Below are 8550 nucleotides of genomic sequence, written 5' to 3'. Positions count from 1 at the left end.
GAACTCAACCTGGATTTCATTAGATTTAACCTTAAGCAACAACCTACCTTGCGGTACCTTGTCAAAGGCCTTGCTAAAGTCCATGTAGACAGCATCACCTGTACTGCCCTGATCTACCTTCTTGGTTACCCCTTCAAAAAACTCAATCAAATTTGTGAGACATGATTTTCCACTCACAAAGCTATGCTGACCGTCCCTAATCAGTCCTTGTGTCTCCAAATGCCTGTTGATCCTGTCTCTCAAATACCTTCTGACAACTTACAGATGTGAATCACACCGCCCTTTAGTTCCCAGGCTTTTCCCTGAAGCCCTTTTTAAACAAAGGCTCCACATTTGCCACTCTCCAATCTTCAGGCACCTCACCCGTGACTATCGATGATTCAAATATCTCTGCTCGGAGACCCGCAATTTCCTCCCTAGCCTCCCACAGTGTTCTGGGATACACTTCATCAGGTCCCGGGGATTTATCTACCTTGATGCGCTTTATGACTTCCAGCACCTCCTTCTCTGTTATAAGTACACTCCTCAAGACATCACTTTATTTCCCCAAGTTCCCTAACATCCATGCTTTTCTCAACAATAAATAATGATGAAAAATATTCATTTATGATCTCACCCATCTCTTGTGGATCCGCACATAGATGTCCTTGTTGATCCTTAAGAGGCCCTACTCTCTCCCGAGTTACTCTTTGGCCCTTTATGTATTTATAGAACCTCTTTGGATTCTCCTTTGCCTTATCTGCCAAAACAATCTCGTGTCCCCTTTTTGCTCTCCTGATTTCTCTCTTAATTCTACTCCTACACCCTCTATACTCTTCAAGGGATCCACTTGATCCCAGCTGCCTATGCATGTCATGTGCCTCCTTCTTCTTCTTGACCAGGGCCTCAATATCTTGAGTCATCCAGGGTTCCCGACTTCTACCAGCCTTGCCCATCACTCTAAGAGCAATGTGCTTACCCTGAACCCTGGTTAAAATGCTTTTGAAAGCCTCCCACTTACCAGACGTCCCTTTGCCTTCCCACAGACTCCCCCAGTTAACTGTTGAAAGTTCCTGCCTGATACCATCAACATTAGCCTTGCCCTAATTTAGAATTTTAACTTTTGGACCTGACCAATCATTTTCCATAGGTATCTTAAAACTAATGGAATTATGGTCACTGGTCCCAAAGTGATCCCTCACGAACACTTTTGTCACCTGCCCTTCCTTATTTCCCAAGAGGAGGTCAAGTTTTGCCCCTCTCTAGTCGGGCCATCCACATACTGAATAAGAAATTCCTCCTGAATACACTCAACAAATTTCTCCCCATCCAAGCCTCTAATACTATGGCTGTCCCAGTCAATGTTGGGAAAGTTAAAATCCCCGACTATTACCACCCAATTTTTCTTGGAACTATCTGTAATCTCCTTACATATTTGCTCCTCAATTTCCCACCGACTATTTGGGGGCCTATAGTACAACCCTATCAAAGTGATTTCCCCCTTCTTCTTTCTCAGTTCACCCCTTTTGACTCAGTGGGCGAACCCTCGGATATATCCCCTCTCAGTACTGCCGTGATGTTTTCCTGAATCAAAAGTGCAACTCCCCCGCCCCCCCCCTTTCTTTCCTCCTGTTCTATCTTTCCTATGGCATCTTGTTTTTAACTTGTTTTTAAATCGCCCAGAAACTCGTGTCTATTTTAGTTTATAATTGTGTATTTATTGGAGCCAGTTAAATGTGGAAATTTTAAGCATACCCTGGAGGACTTTGGAATAACTGAGAATTTTATATTGTTGTCACCTCAACCCCAGGTAAAGAACAAAGAGTTTGCAGCTGGTAACGTGTTTGGGATTTTAAATCAACAAAGATTAGATGTTGCCGATAAAATCAGGCCTTGGAAGTTGGCTTAAAAAAGGTTCAGTTACAATGAAGGATCTTGCATCTTATTTTAATCAAGGAGTTGTGAGCTTGTAGTGCTCTGTCACTTTAAGAAGCTATAGCTGCGAGAGAGAATGCTGACGATTCATTGTTTGAAATTTACGAGCTGTGAGAATCTGTGTGTTTTGTTTGTTTTATGTGGATGTTTGTAGATGTGTTTTATCATTGTTTTGGGCTACATTTGTTTAAGTTTATCTTTCTGGAGAATTAACCTTACCTTGAGTCTTTAATTAAAGGCATTTTTGGGAGTTTAAAAACAGGATCACAAGAACGCTTAAGTAATTAATTTTGGTTATTGTTATTGTAAAGCACATGCTAAGTTTCTCTGTTTGTGTACGGACGATATTTGTGGGTTGAAAGCTTTAAGCTTTGAGTTTTTCTGTCTGTGATTTAAATCAAACAGATTTTTAAAAAAGGAAGTGTGGTTAATAAAGCTTTTTTTTTCAAAAGTTATGAACCTGGAGCCATATTTACTAGCCAGAGACAGGATTCCAGGATATTTCACTAAACATGCGGGAATTTTAATCCGAATACAATTCACTCATGTGAGAATGAGAGTTTTAATTTATAATGGTTATTTAAAATTTGGGACATGTGAAATGATTCTGACCAATCCTGTGTTGGATTGATCTTGGATTAAACTTCCTGTCAGGTCCAAAGACACAATTAACACAATGAAAAGGAAAATTCTGGAATTGGATACTGAAGAAAAGAGTTTAAAAGGAGAGATTATTAAATAGAAATGATTCCCAGACCGTGTGGTCGTTAGGTTGGAACAAAGGAAGGGTGCTGACATCCATTTGAGAACTTTTAATCCGCCCCTTTTCAAACTAAGGGAGTCTATGTACAAAGAAAGCCCCAAGGATGGTAGATAAGGGGGTCTGGAAAACATCATGATGGGGGCACCTATCTGTTCACGAGATGATCACAAAGCCCCATGATGTCCAAATACTAATTTCATTGGACCTGTCTATAATGTATGTAATCTATAACCATTCTGATTGGATTGTGTCCAGCTGGGATGGACTGAGTAACTGTACAAGAATTGATGATTTTCTTTGTTGGGTGGAGTTGTACATGGTCAGTCCCTGTGGCTTCTCCCCGCTGGCGTAACTCAATAAACTGTTTGTTGAATCAGGTTTAAGTGTTGAATGATTCTTCTGAGTTCATTCCCCCCAACACACTGGGTACATTACCACTTCATCCATGGGAGTGGTCTGATAGGCCGTGGTCCAGACTACATGTGGACTTTGGGGGGCCTTTCATGAATCACATGTGTTTGCTTGTTGTAGATGCGCATTCAAAATGCTTGGAAGCACAGATCATGAGTAATATTACAGGGCAATTAGGACTAGCTTAGTGGTAAAACTGTGCGGCATGGACAAGTTGGGCCGAAGGGCCTGTTTCCATACTGTAAACCTCTATGACTCTAACTACCTTTTTTGTGGCCTGAAGCTCCCACAATTGGAAAGCAGCCAGATTAGTTAAATAGACAGCCTTAATTGTGAGACAATTAAATAATAAATGATTCATTAATATATATGTTATGAAGACTGGAAATGTAAATTTGAACACAAGTTTATAACTTTTAGAATTATAAACACATTAAGAATGGTTAAAATGCTGTGGGAATTATCAGATGTTCCCTTCTCATGCTGACAGAATAAAAAAAGATGAAAGGACTTGTTAACATTGACTGAAGGGAATGAATCGGCTCCTGTTCAAGATGTCTCAACATTGAATGACTGATGTTAACCAATTATTGGTTGACACTCAGGCTACCCCAAGCTAAGAGATATCGTTTGAGAGAAAGAATTGTCTTAAAATTAAGACAACGTGGGCAATTAGCTAAAAACCAAACCAATGTCATTATTAACAAGTTATAGCCCAATTGGCTCATTCCCAACAATTAGCTGAGGATGGCTTTCTACATTTTGAAAGTATAAAAAGGGGGATTCGAGAAACCAATTTGGTAGAAGTTTTTAAAAGTTAACTTTGTTTATAGTTTGTTTATTAGTGTCACACATAGGCTTACATTAACATTGTAATGAAGTTACTCTGAAAATACCCCAGTCGCCACAATCTGGCGCCTGTTTGAGTAAACTGAGGGAGAATTTCGCATGGCCAATGTACCCAACCAGCACGTCTTTTCGACTGTGGGAGGAAACTGGAGCACTCGGAGGAAACCTGCACTTTACTGTTCAAAAATCTATCTATCCTTGCCTTAAAAACATTCAATGAGGCAGCCTCAACTGCTTCACTGGGCAGGGAATTCCACAGATTCACAACCCTTTCTGTGAAGAAGTTCCTCCTCAACTCAGTCCTAAATTTGCTTCCCTTATTTTGAGGCTGTGTCTCCTAGTTGTAGGTTAGGGGGATGAGCAGGGTAAATACTTGGGGTTATGGGACAGGTCTGGATGGGATTGCCCTGTGTGTCAGGGGGATTATATGAGGTTACAAGGATAAGGCCTGCGTGGGATTGTTATCAGTGCAGACCTGATGGGCCAAATGGCCTCCTTCTGCACTGAAAGGATTCTATGATTTCAGAGAATTGTGAAATTGGAGATTACTGAGATAGGGAGGGATAAGGTCATGGAGGAATTTGAAAATAAGGATGTGAATTTTAAAATTGAAACATGACTTGACTTAGCGCCGATGTAGGCTTTATGGATGAATAGGATTTGGATGAATAGGATTTGGATGAATAGGATTTGGTGTGAGAAAGCAGACGGGCGGCAGAGTTTCGGATGATCTCACATTTCTATGTGGGGAGTGGGGTGAATGTGAGAGGCTGCTCAGAAATATATTGGAATCATCAAGACTAAAGGTAACAGATGGAGTGGGGTGGAGACTGTGGACATGATGGAGATTGAAATATTTGGTATTAGTGATGGTGTGGATATGTGGTCAGAAACTCATCCTGTTGTTAAATCTGACACCAAGGCCCGAATTTTTCATCCATTGGGCACACTCACACGGGAGTGCCTGGAAACGGGTGTAATCAGCCCTGGAAATCGGCCCCAGAAAGTGATCTCATGCTGGCTGGCTGATTAACGGGCAGTCAGTGTGAAACGTGCACTGGGAAAGGCTCAGTGCTGCCGGGGAGGGAGGGAAGGGGACGGGCACTGAGGAAAACGAGGGTGCTCTTGGCATTTCCAATACGCTCCCTCAGGGGGACAGCTGCTGCGGAGCCTGTCTCACAGCTGCAGACCTGTAAAAAATAAACTGCGATGGAGCTCCTCACACTTGTTGGGGGTGAGGATGGAGGAGATGGGGAGAGGGAGAGAACCCTTCAAAAGGAATTAACTTCTGTTAGCAGTATTTACAAGACGCAACACACTGTGTTTAACACAAAGCTGATTTATTTGACTCTTATCCAGAATATTTACACCTATAACGGCACGGTAGCACAGTGGTTAGCACTGCTGCTTCACAGCTCCAGGGTCCTGGGTTCAATTCCCGGCTCGGGTCACTGTCTGTGTGGAGTTTGCACATTCTTCTCGTGTCGGCGTGGGTTTCCTCCGGGTGCTCCGGTTTCCTCCCACACTCCAAAGATGTGCGGGTTAGGTTGATTGGCCAGGTTAAAAATTGCCCCTTGGAGTCCTGAGATGTGTAGGTTAGAGGGATTAGCGGGTAAATATGTGGGGATAGGGCCTGGGTGGGATTGTGGTCGGTGCAGACTCGATGGGCCGAATGGCCTCCTTCTGCACTGTAGGGTTTCTATGATTTCTATGATAACCGGCCTGCTGTTTATTAACATCAGCAGGACTAGACTCCAGTGAATGATATTCAATCCTGCAGGTGATTAACAGCAAACCCAATCATTGTCATTACTTGTGAACTCGTTGGTGTCTCAACAGATGGGATGACTGAGTGAATCCCTTCCTACACACAGAGCAGGTGAACGGTTTCTCCCCGGTGTGAATGCGCCAGTGTTTCAGCAGACTGGATGAATCACTGAATCCCTTCCCACACTCAGAGCAGGTGAGCGGCCTCTCCCCAGTGTGAATTCTCTGGTGTTTCAGCAGATCAGATAACTGAATGAATCCATTAGCGTCCTGGGATATGTATGTTTGGGAGATTAGCAGGGTACATATGTGGGACTTCGGGGATAGGGCCTGGGTGGGATTGTCGTCGGCGTAGACTCGATGGGTCAAATGGGTCCCTTCTGCACTGAAGAGTTTCTATGATTCTATGAGTCGGTTGGTACGTCCTCACATTTTTTAAATCTTTTTCTCTGATGGAACAAGTGGGAAAAGTTGATGTCCATGGTGCGCTATTCCTTAATTAGGCTGGTTGCTTTTGTGAGGCAACGGGAAGTTTATACAGAGTCAATGAGTGGGAGGTTGGTTTGAGTGATGGACTGGTCTGCATTCACCAAGCTTTGAAGTCTCTTGCAGTCTTGGACAGAGCAGGAGCCATACCAAGATAGAATGTTATTTATGGTGCCTCTGTAAAAATTGTTGAGAGTTGCAGCTGGCATGACAAATGACCATAAACCTCTGAGAAAATAGAGGCGTTCGTCGGCTTTTTTAATTATAGGGTCGCCATGGAGGAACCTGGAAAGGTTGTTCCTGATCTGGACCCGAAAGCTTGAAGCTCTCGACAATTTCAACTTCATCCCATTGATGTAGATAGGGGCGTGTACTCCACTATACTTCCAAAAGTCGATTTGCTTTGTTGAGTTTGAGGAAGAGATTATTGTTGTCGCCCCAGTTCACCAGATTATCTGTCTCTTCGTTGTTCTCGGTCTCATCGTTGTTTGAGATCCGGTCCACTGCAGGTGTCATCAGCAAACTTGGAAATCGAGTTGGAGGGGAATTTGGCCACACAGTCACCATCGTATAAGGAGTCTTGTAAGAGGCTGAAGACACAGCCTTCCGGGGCACCGCTGTTGAGGATGATTGTGAAGGAGCTGTTGTTGACTGTCCTTAATTTTGTTGTCTGTGGATTAGGAAGTTCAGGATCCAAGTGCAGAGGCAGGAGCCAAGCCCCAGACCACGGACTTTGGACGTGAGTTTCGGAGGACTAATGGCGTTGCGAGTCTGTGTTCCAGGGTTCACTGTCGGACCAGGGAGATGGCATTTGTGGACCTGTTTTGGATGGAAGTGAACTGTCGTGGATCCAGGCAATCTGGGATGCCAGAACTGATTCATGCCATGACTAACCTTTTGGTGCAATTCATAATATTGGATATCAGAGTCACCGGACGATAGTCATTAAGGCAGCCTGCTTGGCCTTTCCTTTGGTACAGGCCTTTGTTTGAGTTTCTACCTGGTGCATAGATTGGCAACCTTCCTGCCGAGAGAGGACTCATGGAGTTGCACTGGTCCAGTAGATCAAAGTGGGACAGCAGCAATCGCACTGAGTATTTTGGATGACAGCTATTCGCTGAACCCTGAAGCTTTCTCCCACTGTTGAAAGCAAACACTGGTACTTGTGTTCTGTGCCAATCGAGTGAGAGATTACTATTTTTTCCTGTGTTGCGCTAACGGTGGCCACAATGCTGTGATCTCCTCTCCATGGAACAGTTCTGTGTAACTGTAATAGAGATTCTGTGCTGTCAAGGCATCAGGATCTCCCTCTGCCAACTGTTAGTATTGTCCAGAGGAAAGGGTGAAACCAGCACTGTTTGGTACCAGCTCTGTTGCAGGGGTTGTCAGTGAGCTGTCTGAGAGACAACAGATTACCATCTACAGGACTTCAGTCTGGATTTTCTGTCAGGGTTTACTCCCTCATCCTTCTTACGCTCCAAATCCTCCACAAGGTAGAGGGGCTATTTACTTATAGCTGAGTGAGGGTTAATGTTGAGGACTCCCCAAAATACTCTTTCCCAAATGTATACCATTGTGTCACTGCCATGGAGCAGCATGGTGGCACAGTGGTTAGCACTGCTGACTCACAGCATCAGGGATCCTGGGTTCAATTCCAGGCTTGGTTCACTATCTGTCTGGCTTTTGGACCTTCTCCCCGTATCTGTGTGAGTTTCCTCCTGATGCTCCTCTTTCCTCTCACACTGCAAAACACACGCTGGCTTTAAAAAAATATATTTAAGTGATTTTATGTGTGTACATTCTTTTTTATTTCAACCCATCCTGACTGGGAGTGTCTCGGAGGGGAGTGTTGAACCGTTGGAGAAAATCTCCATTACAAAGGAGGAAGTGTTAGGTTTGTTAGAGAATATAAAGACTGACAAATCCCCAGGGCCTGATGGAATCTATCCAAGGCTGCTCAGGGAGACGAGAGGTGAAATCGTTGGGCCTCTGACGCAAATCTTTGTCTCGTCACTGGACACAGGTGAGGTCCCAGAGGATTGGAGGATAGCTAATGTGGTCCCGTTATTTAAGAAGGGTAGGAAGGATAACCCGGGTAATTATAGGCCGGTGAGCTTGACGTCCGTGGTGGGGAAGTTGTTGGAGAAGATTCTTAAAGATAGGATGTATGCGCATTTAGAAAGGAATAAACTCATTAACGATAGTCAACATGGTTTTGTGAGAGGGAGGTCATGCCTCACGAACCTGGTGGTGTTTTTTGAAGAAGTGACCAAAATGGTTGACGAAGGAAGGGCCGTGGATGTTGTCTATATGGACTTTAGTAAAGCGTTTGACAAAGTCCCTCATGGTAGGCTAGTGAA

Source organism: Mustelus asterias, unplaced genomic scaffold (assembly GCF_964213995.1).
Source record: "Mustelus asterias unplaced genomic scaffold, sMusAst1.hap1.1 HAP1_SCAFFOLD_114, whole genome shotgun sequence".
NCBI lineage: Eukaryota > Metazoa > Chordata > Chondrichthyes > Carcharhiniformes > Triakidae > Mustelus > Mustelus asterias.
This window is presented reverse-complemented; position numbering follows the sequence as displayed.